Source organism: Chelonia mydas, chromosome 1 (genome assembly GCF_015237465.2).
Source record: "Chelonia mydas isolate rCheMyd1 chromosome 1, rCheMyd1.pri.v2, whole genome shotgun sequence".
Classification (NCBI taxonomy): Eukaryota; Metazoa; Chordata; order Testudines; family Cheloniidae; genus Chelonia; species Chelonia mydas.
The window spans coordinates 165,639,924-165,661,489 of record NC_057849.1 but is presented as its reverse complement, the minus strand read 5'-3'; positions in this window follow the sequence as shown (position 1 = coordinate 165,661,489).

The following is a 21,566-nucleotide window of genomic DNA, read 5'->3' as shown; positions in this document are numbered from 1 at the left end:
TTCTACCTTGGCTGAATTAATCTGAGGGAGTCACTGCTAGGCTGTTCATTTCAAACCTGGTTTCTCCAGAAGTAGAAGTGAATGTACGCTAGGGCAGTAGCTCTCAACATTTCCAGACTACTGTACCCCTTTCATAAAATCATAGAACCATAGAATATCAGGGTTGGAAGGGACCTCAGGAGGTCATCTAGTGCAACCCCCTGCTCAAAGCAGGACCAATCCCCAACTAAATCATCCCAGCTAGGGCTTTGTCAAGCCTGACCTTAAAAACCTCTAAGGAAGTAGATTCAACCACCTCCCTAGGTAACTCATTCCAGGGCTTCACCACCCTCCTAGTGAAAAAGTTTTTGCTAATATCCAACCTAAACCTCCCCCACTGCAACTTGAGACCATTACTCCTTGTTCTGTCATCTGGTACCACTGAGATGTAGATCCATCCTCTTTGGAACCCCCTTTCAGGTAGTTGAAAGCAGCTATTAAATCCCCCCTCATTCTTCTCTTCTGCAGACTAAATAATCCCAGTTCCCTCAGCCTCTCCTCATAAATAATGTGCTCCAGCCCCCTAATAATTTTTGTTGCCCTCCGCTGGACTCTTTCCAATTTTTCCACATCCTTCTTGTAGTGTGGGGCCCAAAACTAGATACAGTACTCCAGCTGGGCCTCACCAATGCCGAAGAGAGGGGAACGATCACATCCATGATCTGCTGGCAATGCTCCTACTTATACAGCTCCAAATGCCATTAGCCTTCTTGGCAACAAGGGCACACTGTTGACTCATATCCAGCTTCTCATCCACCGTAACCCCTAGGTCCTTTTCTGCAGAACTGCTGCCTATCCACTCGGCTGTCTGTAGCGGTGATGGAATTCTTCCGTCCTAAGTGCAGGACTCTGCATGTGTCCTTGTTGAACCTCATCAGATTTCTTTTGGCCCAATACTCTAATTTGCCTAGGTCCCTCTGTATCCTATCCCTACCCTCCAGCGTATCTACCACTCCTCCCAGTTTAGTGTCATCTGCAAACTTGCTGAGGGTGCAATCCAAGCCATCTTTCAGATCATTAATGAAGATATTGAACAAAACCGGCCCCAGGACCGACCCTTGGGGCACTCCACTTGGTACCAGCTGCCGACTAGACATGGAGTCTGATTTGTCTTGTGTACCCCAAAGTTACACTTCACTTACAATCTACATGCCTACAAAACCAGACATAAAAATACAAAAGTGTCACAGCTCACTGTTACTGAAAAGTTGCTGACTTTCTCATTTTTACCATATAATTATAAAATAAATCAACTGGAATATAAACATTGTACTTACATTTTAGTGTATAGTATATAGAACAGTATAAACAAGTCATTGTCTGTATGAGATTTTACTTCGTACTGGCTTCACTAGTGCTTTTTATGCAGCCTGTTGTAAAACTAGGCAAATATCTAGATGAGTTGATGTACCCCTGAAGACCTCCGTGTACTCCCAGGGATACATGTACCCCTGGTTGAGAACCACTGCTCTAGGGCATCTCTGACCCAGGGAAATCCTAAACAGAAAGACATTTGAAGAGTTTTCCTCTTCTCTTAATCTCCCTCTCTCAATTTTGTGCCTTAGTCCCAGTTTGGCACACACCTTGCCATGTCTTATTACTTATCCTATATTATGAGAGGTATGTTTCTTCCTGTGGCCAGTTTATGCCCTGAAGCTTGAGCACTGCTATCCTTTGTAAAATGTATCTACTTTGGGACAGAGTCTATGGGCACAATTTTTTTTTCCTGTTACCACAGTTTTACTCCACTGACCTTTATGGATTTACTGATGATTCATATCTGTGCAAGAGAACAATCAAGCCCTAAGTCTATTTTTTAAAAATTTATGTAATGCACCATGTAACTCTAGATGTTATTCTTATTGATATATACTTAATTATTACCTAGTACCTTTCATCATAGAAATCCCAGAACACTAACTGCTCTACATTTACAGCACTACTGTAGTGAAATGCCTCTGAAATGTAAGCGAGGTGGTCAGCCAGCATGTTGCACAACTGTAGAATTGGTGAAGGAGAAATTTTGCATCAAAACATTGGGACAAACCCTTACTCTTATTAAACCTGTCCTGGGATCTTTAATGTCCGTGCAGAGAACTGAGGAGCTCTGATTTTAAGGTCACATACGAAAGACCGTACATATTAAAGTGCTTGGAATTCAAGGTATCTAACCTTAGAACGATGAAGGCAAGAACAGACCCTACGAGGATTTGAAAGTGTAGCGGCAGGGAGTCCATCTTGTCATTTCAAACATTTAAGCCATCACCTAAGCAAGGCAGATGCCGAGCTACTTTGTGCTCACAGCTAGTGTGCACAATAACATGCTCATATTATTGCTCTCTCATCTTCCTTCACCCCTCAACAGCCAACAGCCTCTTACTTGTTTGTTTGTTTTTTCATTCACTTGTGGAGCCTTGTCATTAATCTGAACATGGCTGCTAAGGTTGCTCTGCTCCATATATGATGTTTTATGCAAATTATTTAAGGAGCTTTTTTGCATATTTGCAAATAGCTTGCATGTTACTTACATTTATGGTCAACCATGCCCTGCCCCAACCTAGTGGAGTGGATAGGACAAGGGGCAGCACAAAACTTGACAACTCTGTCTGGGATTGGTATTAGGGCAGATTGGTGGGAGGTTGCTTGACTGTGTCTGGGGAGCAGCTGGATAGGTGGCTGATGGAGGTCAGCGGTTGCTGGGTTCCTGTGCAGGACAGGACTATTCAGGTCACTCAGGGATGCCTGAGAGTTTATGCTGGGGGAAAATGGTGTAGTTGGCTGTAAGCTGCAGCCCACTAGCTGTTCCTTTCTGACTGTGAACCAGCAGGGAAGCAGAAGGATGTCTGCAGCTTTCCCACATCTCAATGAGATGCATGACAATCCAGCTGACACGCAGGAATAGGTGAAGAAGCCACAAATGAGAGGCTGCCATATGAGATACATGACACTTGGTAAACCTTCATAGATTGTAAACTCTCCAGGGTAGGCACTGTGAGCCACTGAAGTCCATGGAGTTACAACAGCAGAGAGCTGGGTTCTGTCTCTTAACTACATATTTGTATAGCACCTATCACAGTGGGGCCCTGATCCCTGATTTGGGTCTTAGATGATACTAGAATATAAATAATAATGAACCATGGGTTTTTGTTTGTTTGTTTAAAGTATTTGCCTCACTGATACCCATATGTTGCTGTATATGATTCAGACACCACAGGCTGAGCTCCCAGAGATGCAGACAAGAAAGTTTCCCACACAGTTAAATTGAGATGACAATAACACTGTCAATATGTATTCTGTCCCTCTGCCTACCTCTTAGACTGTAAAATTGGAGCCTGAAGAAATAATTTTAATTCACACCTGGCTCCCACGTAAGCCCTGCAAACTCCTTTAATAATATTTTAATGTTACAAAAACAAACAACCCTGCCCCCAAACCTCACAGTTTAGCAAAAGTAGTATTTAACAACAAAAAGAAAAGGAGTACTTGTGGCACCTTAGAGACTAACAGTTGTTTGTTTTTGTAACATTAAAATATTATTAAGGGAGTTTGCAGGGCTTTTGTGGGAGCCAGGTGTGAATTAAAATGATTTCTTCAGGCTCCAAATTTGTTAGTCTCTAAGGTGCCACAAGTCCTCCTTTTCTTTTTGCGGATACAGACTAACACGGCTGCTACTCTGAAACCTATTTAACAACAATTATTCTTTATTTAATTGTAAATTCAGGTTTCTTTCCCCCCTGATGACACCATGAACATTTGTATTACTAAATATTTGCCTTGAAAAGCTTACAAGCTACCTCAGAAATGAAAAAAAAAACAGACTAAGGAAGGGAGGAAGAAAAAGTGGGATGATGATTAAAACAAATAAAGTATTGTGCATATCTCTTATAAAATTCAGGCTGCTCAACACATTGCCTATGTTATATTACCTTGGTCCTGCCCCGGGCGCTGAAAGGGAGATTTCAGTTACTTCTGCCCCAACAAACACAGGGTTGCAACTCATATACACATCCTTTTTAGTAAAGCACTGATGCTTTTAAAAATAAGAATGAGGTAGGGCAGGAGAAGAGACGCACAAGATTTTAGAGTGTAAGGGCTTATGTATGTATGCAGACTTTCACTGATTTAATTAAAGGTGTGATTTACACCTACTGAATTGAACTAGTGCAAAAGGCTTATTTTGATTTAGATTATGTAGGCTAGGAACTATGTTAAGCTAAATGAAAGCAAGTCACTCTGAAATTTAAATAAAAGCTTTCACTCAGGAATTTGCACTGGTTTAACTCAACTGGTGCAAATCTATGTGTAGGCATCTACACAGATCTGAATGTATTCAGTCACTCTCTATTTTAGAATCTTAAAGCCTAATTTCTCTCTAGTATTGTTTCACTTTGCAGAAGTTTAATAGCGGCGGTAATAACTAGTGTCATTATAACTTGTTTCATTGCTGTCTTACATGATCTTTAATCTAATTCAGAAAAATGGCATCTAATGTTACAACTTCAGATCCACTGACTTTTGCTATAAAAAATTCATCCAGATGCGTATATTCACTGTGCAGCATTTGATACCTGCTTATGACATTGATTATGCAGTAGATGAGTGTTTCTTATAATAGTAATTTGTTCAGCATTGCGTGAACCCACAAATAATACAAATTATAATAATAATTTTAGAAAGATTAGACAGCAAATACTAACATATAGTAGTGAATAGTAAATCATTTAATTTCCTAACATCTATTTAGTGACAGGCCATAGCATAAATTAAAGGCTTTAGATGAAAAGGATTGGTAAACTTAGATAAAACAGAACATATGAACTCCATGTACTTTTCAGCTATTTAGTTGCTGGAAAACCACAATCAAATGGTACCACGTTGTAACTGTGTGAAAATAGGCTGTTTTAGTTCAAACAGAGCTGAACCTTTTTGTCTATTTGATTTGGTTTTGCAAACTGTCTGAGTTTCACATCAAACCATCATTCTCTCCTCATAAATTCTTTCCTGCTATGAGGGTTGATGCTGTTATTCTGACTGGACTTTGTTTTTGGGGAGGGCCCAAACTCCTAGTAATACAGTGATGAGATGTCATCACTAATGAACAGATAGCAAACAAAAATCCCTGTGGCCACTGTGTGGAAAATACGTAGAAGGGCAAAAAATAGAAAATAAAGCCCTTGTATTTAAAAAAAAATCTCCTGGGTTTTATCTTCAAATTCCACCCTCCATTCCCTTCTCCTTCCAGCCTAATTGATTCTTTCAAAGGTTTTCTGCCTAGTTAAGAAACTGATTGGGAACCCCAAATCAGCTTTCAGTTCAGCTTTTCAATACCAGCTACTTGTAAATTAAAATTCAGTTCATCCATTTCCCAGGTACTGATGAGTCCCAAAGCTGAGCTGCAGGGGAAAACATGGCTGTTTTTCTTTAAAACTCTGCCAAGTGAGACATGCTAATGGCAGCACTGAAAAATAAAGATTATGCTTTCCAACAGCCCTGTCTTCAGTACAGAGCAGCTCCTAAGAATTGGGCCGATTTCAACTGAATTCTTGTTAGAAATGTATGAAAATGTTATACCTGAATGGCAGAAATGCTTGACATCAAACCTGGTTTGAGATCTAGATGTTTCTATGAACTTGTAATGGTTTGTTAGACACTTTGAAATCTTATTAGGTTGTTCTTGCTGTATCTGGTGTTAGCTAGTATAATTATATTTCTAAAAGTCTTTGTACTTTTGCTACATTGTATAAGAATGAACCATACTCCCAGCATGCTTTGTACTTAAGCTAAGCTTTAGAATGGATATTCATTAGCAATTAATTTGTGTATGACCCTTCTTTCTTGTACACACAGTCTGACAGAGACAAGAGGAATGTTCTGTTAAGGCTTGCCAAATATGAACTGTGCACTTGGTACAATGATAGGGATAATTGGTGCAGGTGTCTTAATTGGTACAGATGTCTTTGTACTAGATGAGATGCTAGGAATAAATGGTGCAGATGTCTCTATATCCTAAAAAACTAGGTACAAAACTAGGTAAGAAAAGGAAGATAAGGTCTGTAATTATACAGTGGAATCGGGGTGGGGGGGAGGGTTTGGTCTGTTGTAAACAAGTGGGGTATAAATATAACTCAGATTAGGCTCGGACTTTTTAACTCCTAGAGGCATTCTGCACCAAAAAATTAAAAATTCTGCACACAATATTTTAAAATTCTGCAAAATTTGTCAAAATAACATTACATAATCATGCCAGTTTCAATTATTTTAGTAATTTATTTCAAAATACCTGTCAACAAGTATGTATGTAACCATACGGACACACATGAAAATTCCCCCAGGAGTACAGAGTTAAGGAACCCCTATGACAACACAGTTCCTGTTTCTCTGCCCCCTTCGCCTCCGCAGAGCTCAGCTGGGGGGCCAGAAACTCACAACCCCTCCCCCCCAAACCCACTGCGCCACCCCCCAGCCAATATACCTGCACCCCCTCCCCCGCAGAGCCCAGCTGCGGGGGCCTCCCCAAGTCTGGCATCCCCTCTGATGATACACTCTTGCAACTAACTGTTACAGAAAGCTTCCAAAGGAGTCTAAATTAAATGTGGAGAGGAAGTTTCTGCAAACTTATAGAATTTGACAATAAAGTGTTCAGATTTCTCAAACCTCAATCCTGCAAGAAGCTCCATGGACACTCCGGCAGAGCTTTATTGACTTCAAGAAAGCTGCATATGGGTGCAGGGTAGGGTAACCAGACAGCAAATGTGAAAAATCAGGACACTTTCTTGGGGGGCCCAAAGGCACTAAGCCAATACGATAACAAATATAGGCTGTTCTCCATATTTAGGCACCTATATATGTGACCAAACTTTCAATGGGACTGACAGTTCTCATTAACTTCAGTGGAGGTGCTGGGTGTCCAGCAACCTTGAAAATCAGGCCACTTATTTAGGTTCCTAGTTATGTGCTGCAGAGTCTAATGTTAGGCACCAGTCTTTGAAAATCCTGGCCCCGGTCTTATAACCATGGTGTGCATTATTAGCCTAATAACGCACTCGCTTGTAGTTTAGTGCTAGAACAACAGATAGTGGCAGATGCCTATAGCTTTTCAGTATGCACACTTACAACCAGATGAACCAGACTTCAAATTAATTACAAAACTTTACCTTCCTCTTCACTTTCGATTTGCAGTGTTTTAAAACAACTCTTGTTTCACTCATCTTTATAGAGGGTGCCCCAAGCCACCTTACAGAATATAGGAATTTAAAACCTGATCCAAGCCCATTGAAGATAATGAGAATCTTTCCATTAACTTGATCCCTAGAGCTGATACACACTGTATCTAGGTTACATCCACCCACACTGTTTTGTTTCTTTTTCTTCTTTCTTCGTTTTTCCTCCTTATTTCAAAAATGAAATTCTCTTAACCAAAAAAGGGGTGAAAGATATTGCATCTTCCCATTATTTGTGTCACTTACAGAAACACCTCAAAAGATATTAATTTCTGAGACAATGATCCAGGTTCTGTTTATCCTTCACTAAATCATTTTATGGAAAAAAAACATGACATGATGGATGTCTGTATTAGGTTTAGACAGTAAGCAATGACAGGCATGTCTAGGCAAATATAGAATACCTCAGATGCTGTCCCAGTACAAGGCCAAGTGACTTTAGCCACCTATGACATGCAATAAGATACTAGAAATGGACTGCCTGGATTTTCTTATTCTCTATTAAAGTGCATATTATTGACATAATTACACCACTGACTCTCTCTCAGAAAGTTCAACCAGCATTATAGGAGCCTATAATAATCCACACATTTCTGCACTTGATTACATGCCACATGCCCGTGTGTGAATATTTTTGATGAATTTTGTACATAATTATGTATAAAACTTCCATGTCACACTGCTTGTAAAAAAAAAAAAAAAGCAAGGACTGAATATGATTTGATAGAACAGTTATTACAGAGAAATTTTGACTGCTAACTTATCAGATCAAAACTTCTCTCTCTTCCCAATCAACTGTTTAGATTTAATTTTGTATTCTGGTGAGATAGTCATGTGTATTTCTTTTACATACATTTTTTCTTAATGACCCCTAAGAAAGTCACATAAAAAGCCTTTCAGACAATAAGGACAATTTTTCCTTTAAAAAATACCCAGTAATCACTTGCACAGTTTAAACAAGATCTTCAATTTAATCTGGGCTAGCAACAGGAAAGACTTTCACATAAAATACTGCAGAGGTCTGGGACTACCAGGTATTAAGCATCATTGTCTCTTCTCCCACCTGAGTAAGGTTTTGAATGATTTGAGTGTTCAGTGCAATTATTTCCTAGGCTGGCTATTGATTGAAAAAAGACCTCATTGCTCCCTGTCTATAATCTTTTAGTCTAAGGTACCTATCTTACTAAATAAAAATCCTATCTTTGATTTTTCTTGGGCTATCTTCACAAGAATATGTTACATATCATAGCAAAAACCTCACATTGCCTAATATCACATATTTGTCTTCCAAAATGGCAAATAAAACCTAACTAACAAACCTTGGGAAACTCATAATACAAGTATTGCCAACCTCAAGTATTCAAAAATTATGAGTCAGGCCTCCCCACCAAAAATCAAGAGATTAAAAAAAAAAACTCTCATTATTTTTAAGCCATTAATAATTTTTGGGTCTTTGGGGCCTTCAGGTGTTTGAGCCCTTAGGATTCATGATTTCCAGATTTTCTCCACAACCACAAAAACTAGAGACTCACTTTTTATTTTTTAAATGAAAATATTCACATGACACCAGGAGCTGGGATATTAACAAACAACAAATATTGTGAAGCAATAAAATTGTGAGAGTTGGTAGCACTGCATGATTGCTTTCATAGGGGATATACTTACAGAAAATAAACTTCTAAGCTTCCCACAAGTAAAGAAGCAATATCAACTCCCAAACATCCATCTTCCTTTTTACCAAATATTATAAGCATTATAGCCCCACAAACACAGATATTAGCCTGTCACCTTTAGAAGACATGTTTTGCCAGCTGGGGCCTAGTCTCATTTTGCGGATGCTCAAATATTACAGAGATAAGGTTAATATGAATAACTAGATAGGTAATTATTATTGTAACTACTCTTTTACTTAGCCTTCAGGTTCCCATGCCAAAAACCACCAAATAGCAGTACTAAGCACAAAGTCAGTAGGATGGTACATAATCGCCTTAGCTATTGTGTTAATATTAATTATGTTTTTCTTATGTAAATGACATTCTCTATCCCTCCTGCATATTAAGAGTGAATTTTTATTTGCTATTGATTATTCTGTGACACCAGGCAGCTCAGGATACATGATTTCCTGTGGGGGGTATTTTGTGACACCAGTGGGTAAACAATATTCGTTATTATATTGAACCCAGTCTGGCCCCATAGTGCCAGCTAACACTATGTAAAACTAGTCAATTGCATGGAAATGAATTTCACAATTAAAAAAAAGTCCCATATTGAGCTGATCATTGTACAACCATGCCTGTCCAGAGGTTTCCATCTCCATTGCTTGTGTTGTTTTCATCAGTTCTGGGCCAGATTCTGTGACCCTTACTCATGCTGAGTACATGCATAAGGATTGCAGAATTTGGTCCCTTGGGCTACACTGTTACTCGGATTATACATCTACCTCGGGAGCACGAATCCCCACTTCCTAACACTCCTACATGTGCCACCTGGACGTTGGTGTGGTCAGATGTTTGGCTGCGTGTGTGTGTTCTCCCTGTGTGTTGCCCCAGCTCTGCGCAGACAGCTGACACAGCAGACCTCCAGTGAACTGCCCAATGACCACAAGATCTGTTAAGGTACGAAGGCATCAGGCCAGGTTTATTGTCAACAAAGCATGGTAATAGCATCTGGCAGACTCTACAAGGACACTAAGACATGTATGCCCATGACAATGGACACAGCTCATTGGAAAAAAAAGGGATAGAGAATAAGATGAAGAATATCTTATTGCCCTCATATAAATCCATGATACGCCCACATCTTGAATACTGTGTACAGATGTGGTCTCCTCATCTCAAAAAAGATATACTGGCATTAGAAAAGGTTCAGAAAAGGGCAACTAAAATGATTAGGGGTTTGGAATGGGTCCCATATGAGGGGAGATTAAAGAGACTAGGACTTTTCAGTTTGGAAAAGAGGAGACTAAGGTGGGATATGATAGAGGTATATAAAATTATGAGTGGTGTGGAGAAAGTGAATAAGGAAAAGTTATTTACTTGTTCCCATAATATAAGAACTAGGGGTCACCAAATGAAATTAATGGGTAGCAGGTTTAAAACAAATAAAAGGAAGTTCTTCTTCACACAGCTCACATGCAACCTGTGGAACTCCTTGCCTGAGGAGGTTGTGAAGGCTAGGACTATAACAGGGTTTAAAAGAGAACTGGATAAATTCATGGAGGTTAAGTCCATTAATGGCTATTAGCCAGGATGGGTGAGGAATGGTGTCCCTAGCCTCTCTGTTTGTCAGAGGGTGGAGATGGATGGCAGGAAAGAGATCACTTGATCATTACCTGTTAGGTTCACTCCCTCTAGGGCACCTGGCATTGGCCACTGTCGGCAGACAGGATACTGGGCTGGATGGACCTTTGGTCTGACCCAGTATGGCCATTCTTATGTTTTTGCCCTGTACTCTTAAAATACAATTGAACAAACTAAAACACCCCAAATAGACTGGTAATCACAAGTGGAAATTCTATGTATGTGTTGCCTATTTGTTTTATTTGTGACAGGGAGACATAATTGTTTAACTGGAGATGGGCTCAAACCACAAAGTTCCTATCATAACAGTGCAGGTGTGTTTAGATCTCTGGGGGAATGGGGTTTTAGCCTTATCAGTTGTTTTAATAGGAAAAACAAACATTTCATTCTAAGGTAAGGGCTAGGATACACATTTACTATGGACCTTCTGGCTCTGAAAGATTATTAAAGATATGTTTTCTAAATCTTTGGTGCCTAAAGCTTAGTACTTGTCAGAACAAATTCACTTCTGCTTCCATTATCTTCTTTCAGAGATACACCCTGTTAGTCCTCATTTCAATTAACCATATCATCCATTCCTCTCTCAAGATACATTTGTTGTAATCTTATATTATTAAGAAGACCTGTAAAATAATTCCCTACTTACACTATGCTGAAGAACATTACATTGTCATACACTACCTTATAGTCTGCTGAGCTTTATGATTTAGGATCCAATTTACCTAGTGTATTTGCATAAGTCCACAAAATAACTGTTAGAGCTTCAGTTCATGTTAAAAAGGTTTTTTGAACAGAATTAATTTACCATAATTTTATGACTATAAGACTCATGCAAAGTAAATTTATTATTAAAGGGACTATCTAAATGTAGGGCACCAAATTCATTTACTTTTAGGAGTTTTCTGGTTTTTTTCCCCCTATAGTGACAGAAAGCTACTAACAATGCTATAGTAATAAAATAAAATAAAAACAAATTGGAATGATCATGGAATGAAGGACTGGAAGCAAAATCCCAGGTCTGAACTCCTGAGGGCCGTAATCTAATTTTGGTTGTTGGGTGTTGTGTGTGGCTGCTGAGTGGTGGTGGCCTGTGATGTAGCCCTTAGGCCAGATGAGATGATCCGAGGATCCCTTCTGGCCTTAAACTCTACGTCTAACTCTGGATCCAAACTAGACATTTGTAATTCTACAATGGAACAGATCAAAGCCCTGCAGATGACCACTGACAAATATGGGGGTTCAAAATCTCAAGCTAAAGTTTGATACTTGTTGGGATGTTTAGGTTCAGCCCATTACAAAGATAGGTACAAAGTGCAGTTGGATCCAAACCCATACTGGGATGCAGGGTTTTGGTTCAGGCTGTCTCTGAGCAATTACCCTGAGCCACTCAACCAGCTTATAAACAAACTTGTACAATATTTTTATCATCAGTGGGATTTTCAATAGTAATCCCTATTTGACCTAACTCTGGCCTCATTGAAGTTAATGGGAGAATTGCCATAGACGTTAATGGGAACAGAGTTAGGAGAATGCTGAAGGCTATTGAAAATCCCACTATACATCAGTGCTTACAATATAAAGTTTTTCCAGTTACCTCATTTTATAACTGTAAGAAATTTTTTTCATTGTTCATGTAGCCAGAGTCTTTGCTATCTACCAGCATTTTACAGCATTGCATAGTGGTTTTGGTCCTTATTGCTCAATTGTCACGTGTGTGCCTACAGAATATTGTTTAGCATAAAATATGCATATGAGGTGAATGCAATGAAATGCAATCACTCATTTAATGAGACCTGTTACTACAGCAACAATCAGTAGAACATTAAACATCATCTCTTAATACAAAGATTGCACTAGGATCTTGGTATTCATTTGGCAATCTGGTCTATGTCTGCTGAGTTATCTAAAGTGAAATTACAATGACTTCAAAAGAGCATCTTTTTTTGACTTCCCTTTTAAAACTGGCAGAAGACAGCTGTAGCTAAATGTGGAAAAGACAACTACATAAATGCACACATATACCTCTAAGGAAAGAGATGAGCAAAACTTAAGAGAGGTGGTGAAATTTGTATCTGATCTGTATTACACGCACTGGCTGTATACGTAATGCTAGTTTGGGCATGTACGGTTAGGAGGGCACAGCTGTGTCAGGCACCCTTTGCGATTGATCACCCTTATGTCTATGGAGACACAGCTTCTTTTATTCAACATCCCCCTGACAATGCTGGCCTTCCCTTCTAACAGGCACCTAAATTTATACTTACATTCTTATAGACTACCCCTGATCTTCAGAAGAGGTGGAGCACCTTCAGCTCCCATTGCAGTACTCATCAAAGATTTGTTGAGAATGTAAAATTTACCTGGACACAGCACAGACCTCATATCGGTACATGCACACACTATGGTATGTGCTCAAACACACAATGCAGGACAATATTTACTCTTATCAGTGTTTAGTAAAATCCCCACTATTTTGTTAATTTCTGATTTGCGTCAGTGTTTATGCAGTTGCCATTTCCACACTGACCTACAGCAACTTTAAGCCTTTCTTTTCTGAAATCATTGTCTTTTAGTTCAAAATCATTCAGCCAGCATTATTTACAAGTCAAATTGTTTACTGGATTACCCTAGGCTTTTGGTATTCAGCATTCATTGTAATAAGAAGTGGTGTTTAAATGCTGTATGGATTGGGGCAGTAACCAGTCTAGTCTGAAGAGAATGATTGTATTTCACAGCATTCGTTCAAGTTTGAACATTTTGGCCTTAATGGGCGAATATACAGATGAATCAATGTGTGTAACGCACTGAATATTGCACAATGGTACTGCAGCAGTGAACCTGGAGGAGGTACACTCCTCAAGCAGGAAGTCAGAGGACTCTGAGCAGATTTGGTCTTTGTCTGTAGGGTTATATGACTGATAAAGTCATGAGTTAGTTTTATGGGGTGTGTCTAGTAACATGGGGTCACGTATAGTGTAGATCGGTGGCTCTCAACACACGGCCCAATTAAAAAGACTGTGAAGAATCTCAGGGAGGTAACATCAAAAATGCATTTTTAAATAATACTATCATAGCCTCTTTGGAATATGATAGATATGATATCCCCCTGGCTGGGATGATTTAGTTGGGGAATGGTCCTGCTTTGAGCAGGGGGTTGGACTAGATGACGTCCTGAGGTCCCTTCCAACCCTGATATTCTATGATTCTATGAACCAAGACCTGCCTGTGTTGTTTTCCTGCTCCCATAGCCACAGCAGCTGCACTGACCAGACCCTCAAGGACAGGGTCTTTATAAGTAGCTGAGTGGCTGGCTAAACTGAGGAAGAGGAGTAGGATGATGAGATAGGAAGTGTGAAAAATCGGGACAGAGTTGGGGTGGGGAGTACTAGGCGTCTATATAAGACAAAGCCCTGAATATGGGAACTGTTCCTATAAAATCAGGACATCTGGTCACCCTAAAGGGGAGAGAAAGGAAATCTCAGGATGAAATGTTTGCAGTCCTCATTTCAGAGACCCAAAGAAAAAACAAAGTAGCGGAGAGGTGGACGATGTACCTGAGAATAAAGAGAGAAAAGGAAATAGAACCCTATAGAGATTGTTGGCGTGGCCAAAGACAGTATCGCAGTGGCCTGGAACAGCACTGCCATGGCAAAACACATTATTGAAAAAGATAGAGAGACACAGAGGTAATCCTCTGAGGCAATACAGAGCTGGGATGCTCAGCTGCAGAACGCATTGCAGGTCTGTAAACCAGGACCCAGCCATGTTCTGCAGCCCCTGGACAAATACGGGGTACTAGGAACACCAGCAAATCCTCCTCACTGCGCTCCTGCAGTAGTGCTCCCAGAGGCCATTCCCTTCACAGACTCAAACTCAGTGTGGCGAGAACAGCTACACCTGGGAGCCCAACTCTTTTGAGCCATCTAACACTCCTAATAACGTCAAACCTTGCCACTCATCTTCAGAATGGCAAAGCACAAGAAGAGGCAGAGGCCAGGCGTGACATGAATCCTCTCTCCCTTTGTTGTGTTTTGCCCTCCTCTGCAGTATGTTACTTTGAGTTTTTCTTTCACTCCTGTTTTAATTGAAGGTTTATTTCCTTTTGTTATATAGCAGAGACCCATCTTCTCTCTCCAATATCATGGAACCAAAACTACTACATTGTTTAATAATAAAAAAACTGTTAAAAATTCATTTATAAAGGGTCATTTTGCAGAAAAAAAACCCTGTAGATTTTAAATAATTCACACCCAGAGTCATATTCTCCATTGGTGTAAATTGGTGTAGAGCCACAGATGTGAAGAGAGAGGCACCTACTAACATCACTGGGCAACACAGTATGGGGGCGAGGTGAGCAGCCCTCAGTGGTGAAAGAACAGGTTAAGGACTATTTAGAAAAGCTGAACATGCATAAGTCCATGGGTATGGATCTAATGCATCCAAGGGAGTTGGCTGATGTGATTGCAGAGCCATTGGCCATTATCTTTGAAAATCTGTGGTGACCGGTGGAGGTCCCAGACGATTGGAAAAAGGGAAATATAGTGCCCATATTTAAAAAAAAGGAAGAAAGAGAATCAGAGGAACTACAGCCTCACTTCAGTCCCCGGCAAAATCAAGGAGCAGGTTCTCAAGGAGTCCATTTTGAAGCACTTGGAGGAGAGGAAGCGGATCAGGAACAGACAACATGGATTCACCAAGGGCAAGTCATGCCTGACCAACCTGATTGCCTTCTATGATGAGATAACTGGCTCTGTGGATACGGGGAAAGCGGTGGATGTGATATATCTTGACTTTAGTAAAGCTTTTGATATGGTCTCCCACAGTATTCTTGCCAGCAAGTTAAAAAAGTATGGATTGGATGAATGGACTATAAGGTGGATAGAAAGCTGGCTAGATTGTTGGGCTCAATGGGTAGTGATCAACGGCTTGATGTCTAGTTGGCAGACGGTATCAAGTTGAGTGTCCAAGGGGTTGATCCTGGGGCCGGTTTTGTTCAATATCTTTATTGATGATCTGAATGATGGGATTAATTGTACCATCAGCAAGTTCACAGATGACACTAAGCTGGGGGAAGGGGTAGATACACTGGAGGGTAGGGATAGGGTGCAGAGTGACCTATACAAATTGGAGGATTGGGCCAAAAGAAATCTGATGAGGTTCAACAAGGATAAGTGCAGAGTCTTGCACTTAGGAAGGAAGAATCCCATGCACCGCTACAGGCTGGGGACCGACTGGCTAAGCAGCAGTTCCGCAGAAAAGGACCTGGGGATTACAGTGGATGAGAAGCTGGATATGAGTCAGCAGTGTGCCCTTGTTGCCAAGAAGGCCAATGGCATATAGAGCTGTATTAGTAGGAGCATTGTCAGCAGATTGAGGGAAGTGATTATTCCCCTCTATTCGGGGTTATTTAGGCTGAAGAAGAGAAGAGTGAAGGGGGGATTTGATAGCAGCCTTCAACTACCTGAAGGGGGGTTCCAAAGAGGATGGAGCTAGATTGTTCTCAGTGGTGGCAGATGACAGAACAAGAAGCAATGGTCTCAAGTAGGGGAGGTTTAGGTTGGATATTAGGAAACATTATTTCACTAGAAGGGTGGTAAAGCACTTGAATGGGTTACCTAGGGAGGTGGTGGAATCTCCATCCTTAGAGGTTTTTAAGGCCTGCTTTGACAAAGCCCTGGCTGGGATGATTTAGTTGGTGTTGGTCCTGCTTTGAGCAGGGGGTTGGACTAGATGACCTCCTGAGGTCTCTTCCAACCCTAATATTCTATTATTCTATTCTATGATCAGTTTAGGCTATTGCTTTAGGTGTTATTTTATAGCACAATTACACTAAAGCCCTTTTCATAAGCTATTTTATTTGAATATGGGCTATCTTTGAGCTCTGAGGATCCTTTATTCTTAAGCATTCCCTCAAGGCTCCATGTTACAGAAAGCAATCTGCTGCTCAGGAGAACACTATAGGATTCCCCTTCAGCATGGTACTTGTGGGCTCTGATCACCCAGAGGGGCCATTATTTAGCAAATCTTTTGCTTTCATTTTTTCAAGTATAGAATTGTATTTTGAAATAGAAATAGTGAAAATGATATAGAACAGCTGAGTTTTTAATGCACACAGCAATTACAGAAAGTAAGAAAAATGCAACCCCAAAATTATGCATGCTGCTTGTATCATTAGGTTAATTATTTTCTTTAGTTAGGTCAATATATTAATTCAACCAGGTTTAGATGGGTTATGACTGGCTTCTCTGGGAGGAAACAGCGCACCTGAAAATGATTTATTATGTGTATTACTGAAGCACCTAGCAGCCCTACTCATGGATCAGGGACCCCATTGTGCTAGGCGCTGTACAAACACAGAACAAAAAGTCAGTCCCATACAATCCGAGTGTAAGACCAGAGACACCAGATGGACACAGATGTGGGGGAGAAGAACAAAACAATGAGACAGTAATGGCCAGCCTGCTAGGGGGTAGTCTTATATATCACAGGCCAGACTTTATTTTGGACTTGAAGCAGGAATAAATTCATGAAAGACCTGTGGCCTGCATTGTTCAGGTCAGGCTAGATGATCACAATGGTCCCTTCTGGCCTCAAAAATCTATGAATATAATATAAATCAATATACCTTAATGCTGTTATTATTTAATATTTATATTGCAGTAGCCACTAAAAATTACAACCTGGGTGGGCCCTATTGTGCTAAGTACTATATAAAGCTATATAGAATGAAATCCTGGCCCCATTGAAGTCAATGGGATTCCATAATTAACAACAGTCACTGCCCCAAAGAGTAATTATTCATCATCCAAAAAGCAGTCACCAAGCGACACCAAAAAGAAAAGTTGAGATAGATAGATAGATATCCCACCATAAATGCACTGGTCTGAAGCAGTTTAAAATTAATTTAGGGCTAGTAAAATGTTCCAGATTGGCGGCCCTTGAGACTGAAGCTGATTGTTTTGAAAACTCTCTGAAACTAACTTCTCAACTTCTCTCATGAATTTTAGCTTTGAATTTATTTTTCTCTTTCCTAAATATATTCAGTATTGTAAAGGCTGGATTTCTTTATCATAGCTCACACGCAACAAATATCAGTCACTAAAAGGAAAATGGAAGTTCAGTTTTGTAGTGGAAGAGCTTCATGGTAAAACTTACAAATGAATAGGACATATAGATTTATCTATCATCAGTAAAAGAACTGTGTTTATGCAACAGAAAGCCTGAATTTTTTTTTTATTCGTTACAAACCTATAGCTTTAAAACACACACACACACACACACACACACACACACACACACACACACACACACACACACATTAAATTTCGGTTTATGTAAGTCTATCATTTTCTACATCAAGCAGTCCAGAATTACTTGTACTTTATATTTCAAGGGGTTTTGAAATGCAGATCATGCTTGGCAAATTACAGACCATTACAGCTCACACAGGATTTTATTTAAAATTGAGATTTTAGAACATGACATTCCCTTTCAAAGCCACTCTGATTTTTTCACCTCGTACAATAAAGATGCCAACAGTGAGATTAAGCATTGCCAATAACTAATTTAGTGACATTTGAAACTGAAAAGGAGTACTTGTGGCACCTTAGAGACTAACCAATTTATTTGAGCATAAGCTTTCGTGAGCTACAGCTCACTTCATTTTTGTGAATACAGACTAACACGGCTGCTACTCTGAAACCTGTCATTTGAAACTGAGTATTGCATACCACCTAGTGGTCATGAGTGGCAGTGCAGCATATACTACCGCTATGAATTTAGTTACAGAAAGACCATTTATTAGAATTATAAATTGGTATTATATTTGAAAAGATTCCATTTCCCTTCTCAAACAATATGCAGCCTCCATGGGGTGGATAGTTAATTGATGTATTATGACTGACAAACAGACCTTATTTGTATTGTGTCTGCCAGAAATTTAGGATTTTATTACCCCACTACTTCATGCATCCGATGAAGTGAGCTGTAGCTCACGAAAGCTTATGCTCAAATAAATTGGTTAGTCTCTAAGGTGCCACTAGTACTCCTTTTCTTTTTGTGAATACAGACTAACACGGCTGCTACTCTGAAGCCACTACTTCATGGTTTGTCTAAACTAGCTTTTTTAAAATCAGTATTTGGTTTCTTTATAAAAAGTTAAAAGTATAAATTAGTGCAAACAATAATTTTATACATATTTTCAAGACAGCAGTCTGGAGCCAAGCAGAGCCAATATTCAGAGGTTTTTTTCTTTTTTAAAAAACAAACAGATCTAAGACCTTACCTGGAAAAGGAAAATGTTTTACTTGCAAAATATTTATGTAAATCAAATAATGTAAATGCCCATTTCCTCCCATTATCAGCACTCAAGTTGTGAATCTGGAACTCTGATAGAAATGGGTTTTGAGCACAGAAAACTTGTACATTACAATCTCATCATGATTAAACTGGTGTCAAATTATCTACCTAGAAACTGAAATAAGGATGTTCTCAGTTTGCCCATGAAAAGAAAAGGAGGACTTGTGGCACCTTAGAGACTAACAAATTTATTTGAGCATAACCTTTCATGAGCTACAGCTCACTTCATCGGATGCATACAGTGGAAAATATAGTGGGGAGATTTTATATACACAGAGAACATGAAACAATGGGTGTTACCACACAGACTGTAACAAGAGTGATCAGGAAAGGTGAGCTATTACCAGCAGGAGAGCGGGGTGGGGGGTGGGGGGGGGGGAGGAACCACCTTTTGTAGTGATAATCAAGGTGGGCCATTTCCAGCACTTTACAAGAACAGTAGGAGGGGAAATAAACAAGGGGAAATAGTTTTACTTTGTGTAATGACACATCCACTCCCAGTCTTTATTCAAGCCTAAGTTAATTGTATCCAGTTTGCAAATTAATTCCAATTCAGCAGTCTCTTGTTGGAGTCTGTTTTTGAAGTTATTTTGTTGAAGAATTGCCACTTTTAGGTCTGTAAGCGAGTGACCAGAGAGATTGAAATGTTCTCCGACTGGTTTTTGAATGTTATAATTCTTGACGTCTGATTTGTGTCCATTTATTCTTTTACGTAGAGACTGTCCAGTTTGGCCAATGTACATGGCAGAGGGGCATTGCTGGCACATGATGGCATATATCACATTGGTAGATGTGCAGGTGAACGAGCCTCTGATAGTGTGGATGCGATTAGGCCCTACAATGGTGTCCCCGAATAGATATGTGGACACAGTTGGCAACGAGCTTTGTTGCAAGGATAGGTTCCTGGGTTAGTGTTTTTGTTGTGTGGTGTGTGGTTGCTGGTGAATATTTGCTTCAGGTTGGGGGGCTGTCTGTAAGCCAGGACTGGCCTGTCTCCCAAGATCTGTGAGAGTGATGGGTTATCCTTCAGGATAGGTTGTAGATCCTTGATGATGCGTTGGAGGGGTTTTAGTTGGGGGCTGAAGGTGATGGCTAGTGGCGTTCTGTTATTTTCTTTGTTGGGCCTGTCCTGTAGTAAGTAACTTCTGGGTACTCTTCTGGCTCTGTCAATCTGTTTCTTCACTTCAGCAGGTGGGTATTGTAGTTGTAAGAACGCTTGATAGAGACCTTGTAGGTGTTTGTCTCTGTCTGAGGGGCTGGAGCAAATGAGGTTGTATCGTAGAGCGTGGCTGTAGACAATGGATCTTGTGGTGTGGTCTGGATGAAAGCTGGAGGCATGTAGGTAAACAAAGCGGTCAGTAGGTTTCCAGTATAGGATGGTGTTTATGTGACCATCTCTTATTGGCACCGTAGTGTCCAGGAAGTGGATCTCTTGTGTGGACTGGTCCAGGCTGAGGTTGATGGTGGGACGGAAATTGTTGAAATCATGGTGGAGTTCCTCAAGGGCTTCTTTTCCATATGTCCAGATGATGAAGATGTCATCAGTGTAGCGCAAGTAGAGTAGGGGCATTAGGGGATGAGAGCTGAGGAAGCGTTGTTCTAAGTCAGCCATAAAAATGTTGGCATACTGTGGGGCCATGTGGGTACCCATAGCAGTGCCGCTGATCTGAAGGTATACCTTGTCCCCAAATGTGAAATAGTTATGAGTGAGGACAAAGTCACAAAGTTCAGTCACCAGGTTAGCCCATATTTCTGTAACACTTTATTTATTCCACAATTTATGGAGGGCTTAAGTGACAGATTGCATCAACCTTAGAATTCTTTTATTTGTGGATTTTTCTGGGCAGAATATGCAGAAACCCTATGTCTGGAAGTAACTGACAAGACGACAGTTGAACCAGTTCTGGCAAGCTTTGGGCATCACATCTGGAGACCCAAGATAAAGTTTGTTACCTGTGTCACTTTTGACTTGTCATGAGCACTGCCATGTATTTTACTGCTCTTCTTGAATATACAGCTATATACTGAAATTCTTTAATGGCACTGTTACAATATCAGAAAGAGACTATGAGCTGGTACTTTTTGTAATTATACTAAATAATGCTGGTCAAAGTATCCCTGCATCAGAAGTAATTTGAGGGGTGTCCACCAAATCTTGATGTTTGCCAGGTGGAGCATCTCTGAATTTGATTTAAAACCTGCTTCCCAGTTCTGGACTTTCCAAGTGATTATCTCAAATAGATAGTGAAGAGCAATCAGCTGAACAATTAGGCGTCAATGAATATAAGTGAATAGAACATCTGCTGTACTTATCATATGCTTCATATTCATGCACAGTTGTATTTTGTTTTGTTTATTACTCTTGTAGTCATTCAAGCAAATAATGAGTAGAAAACCAACGAAGAGGAACCTCTTTCTTCATTCAGCTCAGTTTTACAGCTCATTCAGGAGTCTTTATCTTGATGACAGTAGCTGAAAAGTGCCAACATTCACCATGTGTCCTCTGCCCCTTTCAATGTTATGTAAAAGTCACAGATTTTGGGCATCTACCAGTGAGGGTGGCTGGCAAGTGAGAAATTCAATGTAATTTATGAGGCCTTCACAGACTAACGGTCTGCAAAGCCGTTTCTTTACAACAACATTATTCTTC